Consider the following 10,000-nt stretch of genomic DNA (forward strand, 5'->3'; position numbering starts at 1 on the left):
TACTTTTTCTTTTCCCTCTTTGATTCTTGTAGTCCTATTTAGATTATACTTCTCTTCCATCCCTAATACAATTATACATTTCTTTTTATCTGCTAAGTCTCTCACTATATTTTCCTTCTGTCTCATCACTTTAATAATTGTCTTCAGTTTGTTCTTTCATCTGCTGTTTTACTATCTCATTAAATGCAATTTTGTTGTTCTCTTGGATTTTTTCCCAACCCTGTGCTTCTTTTGCTATGGACTCCTTATTCTCTTTATTATTTTTCTTTAATTCCTCATTCTCATCTGTACTTCTTTTAACTGTCTTTTTAATACCTCTATTTCTTTGGTTAGTTTTTGTTCACCTTCTCTGATTCTTCCAATTTTTCAACTCTCTGCGTGATCTGCATGAGTTGACCGAACCTATCCTACCAATGTTTGACAATTTTCTCAATTTTCTCCTCTAGGCTTGCTAGTCGGGGAGGGTTGGCTTCCCCCCCCCCCTCATTAAATCCATTGAAATTATTATCTTTACCTTCTATTGTGCTGCTCTTATCTATATTTCTAATCTTTACCTTTTTGTTAATCCCTTCTTCATCACTAAAATCCTCCGGGCCACGTTTTTTGACATGGCGTCTGCCTGCCTGGACCAAGTCCTCCCTTTCCTTATTTCCTTCCATTTCCCTCAGTAATCCCTCCCCTTCTCCTTTTTCATCACCTTCCCACTACACCACGAGCTTTCCCCTTCCCTATAAATACAAAAAGGTACTTCCTTGACGTTGAGATCCACGAAAATTTCCCTTCTTCTTCGGAGCTCTAATCTTCGCCGTGAATTGGTCTACGTGTGTGTGTGTGTGTGTGTGTGTGTGTGTGTGTGTGTGTGTGTGTGTGTGTGTGTGCGTGTGTGTGTGTGTGTGTATTCACTTGGCCTTTGGATCACGTGTTGGACTCATGATTGACAGCTATTTCCCTCCTGGAAGAGAGCTCAGAGCTCGTAGGTCCGATCTATGGGTAATGCTATGACCTTACACACACACACACCCAACTCCCCGCCCACGAGAGTCGGAGTAACGACCCGAAGCGCAGCGGTACCGAAATAATTTCGGCCCTGGGCAGGATTCGAACCAAGAACTACGGGCCACTATGGTAGCAGTTCAGCGCTCTACCAACTGCGCCACCGAGTCGTGTGTGTGTGCGTGTGTGTGTGTGTGTGTGTGTGTGTGTGTGTGTGTGTGTGTGTGTGTGTGTGTGTGTGTGTGTGTGTGTGTGTGTGTGTAAAGAGAGAGAAAGAAAAAAGAAAAAGGGCAAAAAGATGAAGAGCCACTGACCTATCGATTTCGATGTCCTAGGCTTAATGACACCTCAATCCGAAGGCGGTACCCCCGCGTTCTCGACCGACCTCCAGTTAGCTTCTCTTCTCACTCCTAAGCATTTTTATATTTCCCTACCCAGCTCGACCTCACTCATTTGGGGCACTCCTGGGGTTCCATATAAACCCTATGTAATGGAACCTACATAATCTTGTCTTCCTTTCGTTTGTATGCCGATTTTTTCTTCTTCTTCTTCTTCTTCTTTTTTTAGGCGTGGAACCGTTTTCTCGGGTTCTGACAATTCTGCCAACCACGCTGGTGGGCACGTTTGGCGCGAAGGAAGGTGGGGGGGAGGGGGTACTTGTTGCTCAATTTGCACTACGAGCTTGTCATGTAAACCCTGAGATGGATAGGGGAGGGGGATATACCTTATGATTTAAGACTATTTGCAATCAATCTGCTGATCTTATCTCCGGATGTCTTTCATACATATTATTACGAACCATACAAATATGTATATATGAAAATCCATTACACTAGTAGCCAGTGGCAGAATCAGTCACAGAAAATGGACAGCCGCCCAATGAGTCTTCAAAGAAAGGCCTATAAGAGAGCTCAAGTACCGTTGCCGGCTGTTGCGGGGTCTTGGGTTTCTGGTCAGAGAATCTTGAGGCAATAATTGACTGATCAATTGTAGTGTCATCATTGTATTGTGCGGAGTTTTGCTGTTGTTATAACTGAAATTGGGTTAGTTTCTAAATTTTTAAACCATATTTAGATATGTTTTGTCACCGAGCTTTTTTCTAAGCTATGAGCTGAACGAATACTTATCAATTTACATTCTAACTTTTTGATAAAGGAGTACGGGTAATATGTTTTCAACTGTCAGGAGGGGTACAAGTACTGACATGTGCTGAAAACCAGCTCCTTCCCTCCACAGTATCTTAACAAAAGTATCTGGTTCACCTTTACAGATGTGACGCGGATCCTCCGTGAAAGCCGCGATTACAGAGAACTGGAGTACTACTGGGAGAGCTGGCGCAGGGCAACCGGGAAATTAATACGTAGATCGTACAAACTATTCGTCGACGTGGCCAACAAAGCAGCACAGCTGAACGGTAGGTAGCAGGAGGAACTTGGAACACCACCGTCCAGGAAATATGGATAATACCTCGCTCTGGCAAATCAACATTTCAGTCACTACATTTCACTATTCCTCCTCTTTCAGTGTGTGTGTGTGTGTGTGTGTGTGTGTGTGTGTGTGTGTGTGTGTGTGTGTGTGTGTGTGTGTGTGTGTGTGTGTGTGTGTGTGTGTGTGTGTGTGTGTGTGTGTGTGTGTGTGTGTGTGTGTGTGTGTGTGTGTGTGTGTGTGTGTGTGTGTGTGTGTGTGTGTGTGTGTGTGTGTGTGTGTGTGTGTGTGTGTGTGTGTGTCCTTGCGGGCATTTATATCATGTGTGTCCATGCCTACATGAAAAAGAAAACGACAATACGAAATGAACATCGCTGATAAATCCAAAGAGAATCCCAAAGAATTCTATACTTACATTAGAGATAAAAAGGTTGTTAGGAATCACATTGGTCCACTATTATCTGCTGACGGTCAACTTGAATATTCAAATGAAGGTATGTGTAATATCTTAAACAATTATTTTAGCTCGGTATTCGTAAACGAAACACCTCAAAGTGAATTCCAAACTGAAACCTGTGAAAAGTCTGGGGTAAACTTACTCACTACGGTAAATATAACAAAAGAAAAAATTAAAAGGTGTATAGACAAACTCAAAGTTAATAAAACACCAGGGCCTGACGGTTGGCATCCAAGAATCTTAAAGGAAATGAAAAATGAGATTGTTGTTCCATTAGAAATTATTTTCAAGAAATCCATCATATCCGGAGATGTCCCAAGAGAATGGAAGCTAGCTAACGTTACTCCCATATTCAAAAAAGGTGACAAAAAGAAACCAAATAACTATAGGCCTATAAGTTTGACTTCGATCGTAGGAAAAATAATGGAAACTATCATCAGAGATGATATCGAATATCATTTAGAAAGTAACCGTTTGATAAATGATAGCCAGCATGGTTTCAGACGGAAACGTTCTTGCGTGACTAACTTACTCGAATTCTACAACACAGTTATCTCGAATTATGACAAAAGAAACAATATAGATTTAATATATCTAGACTTTGCAAAAGCTTTTGATACCGTCCCACACGAAAGACTACTTACTAAATTAGCTTTGCATGGAATAAGTGGTAGCCTATTAGGTTGGACTAGTAATTGGTTGAAAGGTCGAAAACAGAGAGTTGTTTTAAATGGAAAAACTTCTGGATGGAAAAATGTTGCAAGTGGAGTTCCTCAGGGTTCCGTTCTTGGGCCACTTCTATTCATAGTATATATAAATGATATAGACAATGGACTAAAATCTACTGTTTCCAAATTTGCTGATGATACAAAACTGTGCGGAGTGGCAAATGATCACTCAAACCAATTAGATATTCAAGAAGATTTAGGTCAATTACAGCAATGGTCTGAAAAGTGGCTAATGAAATTTAACACAAGTAAATGCAAGGTAATGCACATAGGTAAAAATAACAGTAAGTACGATTACAAGTTATTTGGAAATTCGTTAACAAAAGTGGATAGTGAAAAAGATCTCGGCGTAATTATCAGTAACGACCTCAAATCATCCAAGCAGTGTATTTCAGCCTCTGAGAAAGCAAATAAGATTCTGGGATTGATTGCGCGATCTTTTGATTTCAAAAGTCCATCACTCATTAACAAGCTATATAAATCGTTAGTTCGTCCACATTTGGAAAATGCTGTTTCCGTATGGTCACCGAATCTCATTAAAGACATTGACAGACTGGAAAAAGTACAACGGCGAGCCACAAAACTGATTCCAAATATCAAAAATAAATCATACGAAAATCGACTTAAGCACATGAATCTGTTTTCCCTAAAAAAGCGTAGACTCAGAGGTGACTTGATACAGGTCTTTAAGATTTTAAAGGGAATTGACAACATCAAAAGTGACCAAATTTTTACATTGAATGAGAATCAGACATGAAACAATGGTCTCAAACTGTCCGGAAATAGATTCAATTTGGAAGTAGGTAGAAACAACTTTGCCAACCGTGTAGTTAATGAATGGAATAAACTTCCTGCACAGGTAGTGCAATGTAGTTCAGTTCGAAGCTTTAAGAATCATTTAGATAAATACCTAAGTAAGATGCTGTAATGATTATAATTTATGTTATATTATTTGTTTTTGTTTTGTTATAATTTGTCTGTCTGATTTTCATTTATTATTAGTTATATGTCAATTTATAATCATTTACTATTTACCTTTTTGTTTGTTATTCAACTATACCTATGCATTTATTTATGTATTTTATTTGTTATTTTTACATTATTATAGTTTTAACTTATTATTAATATGATTTTTTTTTCATCCGACCTAGATATGGATCAAAAGGTCTCCTGTCGGCATGCTCCGCCTTTGTAATCCTTCTATGGGTGTAGGCTCAGCTAAGTAATCCGATATATTTGTATTTGCATGTACCCAGGTGTGCAAAACAATATCAATGCAGTCTTCTCTTGGAGAGAGTCGGTGTAAGTGAAGACGCGTTTCGATACTCGGCAGATTTCAAGAACATGGGAGACATGTGGCTGGAGCCCTACGAGTCTTCGACCTTCCGCCAAGACTTGAAAATACTCTGGGAGCAGCTGAAGCCCTTCTACCAACAGCTCCATGCCTACGTCAGGAGGAAGCTCAGAGAGGTGAGATTTGCGCATCTCGTGAGTATGAGGAACACCAACAGGGCCATGGGCTCAGTCATGTGTTAAAGGAAACTGAAATAAAAGTTATTTTTTATGAGGTTCTGATATACTTGTGGCTCCATTTGGGTTGTGTAATGGTCATTGTTTTCTTTAGGACTACGGTTTTGCCCTTTTATATTTTACAATTTCTCTGAATATTCATTTCCTTTTTTCGCCTACCTTGTGGTGGGGGATAAAATGCTGTCACCAAGTATTCCCACTTCAATCGTAGGAGGCGAGAAAAATGGGACGGGGATTAGGACTAGGCATCCTTCTCCCTAAAGCACCACAGGGACATTCCTAAAAAAAAGTAAAGGCATAAGAAGGTCTTGGAGTTTTCCAACCAACACCCTAAAGTTTGGGTCTTTTAATGTGCGTGGATGTAGTACAGATGAAAGTAAAAGGGAAGAGATAGGCAGTTAGTTTGTGAAAAGAAAGATGGATGTGTTGGCTTTGAGTGAAGCTAAGTTGAGAGGGAGGAGCGAGTGTGAGTTTGGGAGTGTAGTAGGGAGGTTCACAGGAGTGAAGAGAGGGTGAGGGAGAGAAGGGGTGGCTATAGTAGTAAGTATAGAGATAGGTAAACGTGTAGTGGAGTGGAAGGAGGTTTCTTCAAGGTTAATGTGGATGAAAGTAAAACTGGGAAAGGAGATGTGGGTTTTTGTAAGTGCATGTAGGCCTGGTAGTAAAAAGAGTGTAGAAGAAAGGGAGGCTTCTTGGATAGATTTAAATGAGTGCATAGAGGGATTAGGGAGAAACGTCAATGTAGTGGTATTGAATCGTAGTGGAGAGTTGATGGTGGAGATGTGTCTAGAAAGAGATTTGATGATAGTAAATATAGTGTTTAAGAAGAAAGTTAAATATAAGTACTCATGGGAGAGGGTGGTGGATGGTAGCGTGGTAGATAGAGCGTTAAGGAGTGTTGCATCACTCTATAGAGTACATACATACATACATATACCAAGGCTTTTTCCCCCTTCCAAGGGGGGTACCCAAAAAGAAAAAGGCATAAAACCATTTCCACCCATTCCATCCCTGAATACACTCCACACCCCTCCACCCTCCCTCCAATCTTAGCACCTCATGAATGACGGGTCATCCCTGCACCTTGTCCACTGCCCTGGGTCAGAAGCAGTGTCGCAAGACACAGCACATCCACAGCAAGGCTGCTTCATTAAATCGGCGACCCCCCCTCTCCGTCCCCCCATTGCATAAAATGAGAGGACGGGGAGAAATCCCTTCGGGCTGCGTCAAATTTTGCTCACACATACTACCTCACCCCCCCATCCCCCCACCCATTCCACCTCATGCAATCACAACATCATCCATATACAACCATTCTCCATTCACCCCTGTCTTCTGTCCTCTCCCGTCCTTCCTCAACAGACATTCCCCTCTTCCCCAAAGCCCCCTTCACCCCATCCATCCACCTCATCCTAGGACGTCCCTTCATGTTCACTCCCTCCACATCTGCCTTCCATACCTCTTTTACTAGTCTTTCTTCACTCATTCTTTCCATGTGTCTAAACCATCCTAATATTCTTTCATCAACCCTATCTCCCAGCTCCTTTTCCACCCCTGTTCTCCTCCTCACCTCCTCATTTCTCACTCTATCTAACCAAGTAACCCCCACCATACTTCTCAGACACCTCGTCTCAAACACATTCAAACTCCTTCTCTCTTCTTCTCTTATGTTCCATGTTTCTGCCCCATACAGTGCTGTTGGCACAATCACTCCTTCATACAGTCTCCTCTTAGCATCCATTTCCAAATGTCTATTCCTTATTACACTCTTTAATCCACCAAGGCATTTATTCGCTTCTCTCAATCTACATTCTACCTCCATCTTCACTCCACCTTTCCCTGCCACATTTGCACCCAAGTATCTAAAACTATCCACTTCCTCCAGTCGCTCTCCCTTAATGCTCACTTCCAGTCTACTGCCACTTTCACCCCTTGTACATCTCATCACCTTACTTTTACCCACATTTATCTTTAGCTTTCTTCTATCACATACTCTACCAAACTCTGCCACCAACTTCCTCAATCCCTCCTCCGATCCTGCCACAAGCGCAGTGTCGTCCGCAAACAACAGCTGGCTCACTTCCCACTTTTCTCCATTTTCTTTAACCATCTCCAATCCCTTGCCCACTACCCTTGCATTTACCTCTCGTACCACCCCATCCATGTATAAGTTGAACAGCCAGGGCGAAATAACGCATCCTTGACGAAGTCCCACCTTTACCTCGAACCACTCACTCTCTCCATTCCCAATCCTGACACAAGCTCTACTATTCTCATAAAAACTCTTGACAGCTCCCAGAAGCTTCCCTCCTATCCCGTATATCTGCATAAACTCCCACAGTGCCTTCCTGTCTACCCTATCATAAGCTTTTTCCAGATCCATAAAAGCCAAAAAAACATCCTTCCCCTTTCCCATAGCTTTCTCACATATCTGTCTTACCACAAAGATCTGATCTACACAACCTCTACCTGTCCTAAATCCACACTGTTCCTCACCAATTACTCCTTCTGTTCCTCTCCTAATCCTCTCAACCAAAATCCTCCCATAAGCCTTCCCAACTACACTCAACAAGCTAATCCCTCTGAAACTACTACATTAACACTTGTCCCCTTTTCCCTTGTAAAGTGGAACTATACAGACACTCCTCCAGTCCTCCGGTACTCTACCCTCTCTCCAAAAATCATTAAATAACCTCACCAACCAGTCCACCATCACTGTACCTCTCCTTATTCAAACATTCCGCATGGCATCCATCCAGACCAGGTGCCTTACCTGCTTTCATCATCTTAACAACTGCCTTCACCTCATCCTTCCTTATTTCTCCTCCATTCTCCTCATTCATCACTCTCATTTTCTTCGCACTTCCCACTGCAGCAATCTTTCCTTACCTATCCTCCTTCACATTTAGCAACTCCCTAAAATATTCTGCCCATCTTCCCCTTACTGTCTTCTCTTCCATTATCATCTCTCCATCTGCACCTTTTACCTTTTCTTCTCTACTTGATTCGCCTCCTCTTCCTCTCTTAATTTCTTTCCAAAACATCTTTTTATTACTTTCAAAATTTTCTGTCAAACTCTTACCCCATTTCACATCTGCTCTCCTCTTTGCCTTCTTTATCTTTTGCTTTACTTCTCTTTTCTTTTCTTTGTACCTCTCATATGACTCCCTCGTCCTATTTTGTAACCAATCTGTGAAAGCTCGCTTCTTCTCTTCTACAACCTTTTTTGTTTCCTCATCCCACCATTCACTACCCTTTCTTCTATTTCCCCCTGTCTTTCTTGTTCCACACACCATCCTTGCACACTTTATGACTCCCTTCTTGAACCATCCCCATTCCTCCTCCACACCCAGCTCTACTCTACCCTTTACTCCCTCCTACTCCTCCTTCAGCTTCTTTCCGTACTCCTTCTCCTTTTCCTTCTCATTCAAAGAGTTCACTCTAAGAACCTCCCTACCTTTTGTCCCTCTCCTCTTCCTCCATCTATCCTCCACTTTCAACTTACCTTCCACCAAAAAATGATCTGATATTCCCCCACCCTCTCCCCTTAGCACATGTACATCCTTAACTCTTCCTATCATAATCCTATTTACCACTACATAATCCATTAGCGCTCTATCTACCATCCTTCCCTCCACCACCCTCTCCCATGTGTACTTATGCTTGACTTTCTTCCGAAACACTGTATTTGCTATCATCAACTCTCTTTCTAGACACATTTTCACCATCAACTCTCCACTACGATTCTTTCCTGGAACTCCACATTTCCCAACCACTCCATCGATTGTGGATGTGGTACAGATGAGAGTAAAAGGGAAGAGATAGGTAGTATGTTTGTGAGAAGAAAGATGGATGTGTTGGCTTTGAGTGAAACTAAGTTGAAAGGGAAGGGTGAGTGTAAGTTTGGGAGTGTAAGTGGGAGGTTATCAGGAATGAAGAGAGGGCGAGGGAGGGAAGGGGTGGTTATTTTAGTAAGTGAAGAGATAGGTAAACGGGCAGTGGAGTGGAAGGAGGTTTCCTCAAGGATAATGTGGATGAAGGCGAAACTGGGGAAGGAGATGTGGGTCTTTGTAAGTGCATATGGGCCTGGCAGTGAGAAGAGTGTAGAAGAAAGGGAGGCCTTTTGGATAGATCTAAATGAGTGCATAGAGGATTTAGGAAGAAATGTCAATGTGATAGTACTGGGAGACCTTAATGCTAGGGTGGGAAATATGTGTTTAATGAATATAGGTATAAATATGTGTATAATGAATATAGGTATAAATACCTCTTACATTAGTGTATAATTCCTCAAGGTATTGTGTTCCTCCCATGTATTTATAAGACATAGTGAATATCTAATGAAAATAAAGTGAGCTCTATTGAAGCTCTAATTACTTAATGGAAAATCCTTCCACATTATTCAGCTTGATATGAAATGAAAGCTTAGTGTCTGGGGAACAAAGCTTATTGAATACGCTTTTTCAAACTAATACCTCTATTTTTTTATTAATTTGTTTCTCTGAATAATAAAAAAAAATGCTGCAAAATTCAGGTTTCATAAAAAAAATAAAACTTCTTTTTATTTTTTATTGTAGAAACCAAAGAGCATCATGTTTTCTTCCAAATGAAACAAAAATGACAAAAATTCATAAAAAAAATATATTACAACAGAAAGAACAGAAACATAAACTTTACAGGACGGGGGATTTAAATTTTTGCGACCATTTTTTGAGACCATTTGTTTGATGGTTGCGATGTATAGCAAATCTCCAATTTCCTCTTCTTTGCTGATGAGGTGTGAGGTTAGGGTGAGTGGTGTGGCGTGGGTGGTGGAGGTGTAAGGTGAGCGTGGCAAGTAAATGCTTGCGGAGTGCTGGACGCAGCT

General features: G+C 41.3%; 1 pseudogene; it reads left to right on the top strand.

The window, feature by feature from the left end:
• LOC143040430 (angiotensin-converting enzyme-like) overlaps positions 1 to 10,000 on the top strand; it is a 75,505-nt pseudogene that overhangs the window by 44,118 nt on the left and 21,387 nt on the right.

Source organism: Oratosquilla oratoria, chromosome 28 (genome assembly GCF_046742065.1).
Source record: "Oratosquilla oratoria isolate Oo_2021 chromosome 28, ASM4674206v1, whole genome shotgun sequence".
Classification (NCBI taxonomy): domain Eukaryota; kingdom Metazoa; phylum Arthropoda; class Malacostraca; order Stomatopoda; family Squillidae; genus Oratosquilla; species Oratosquilla oratoria.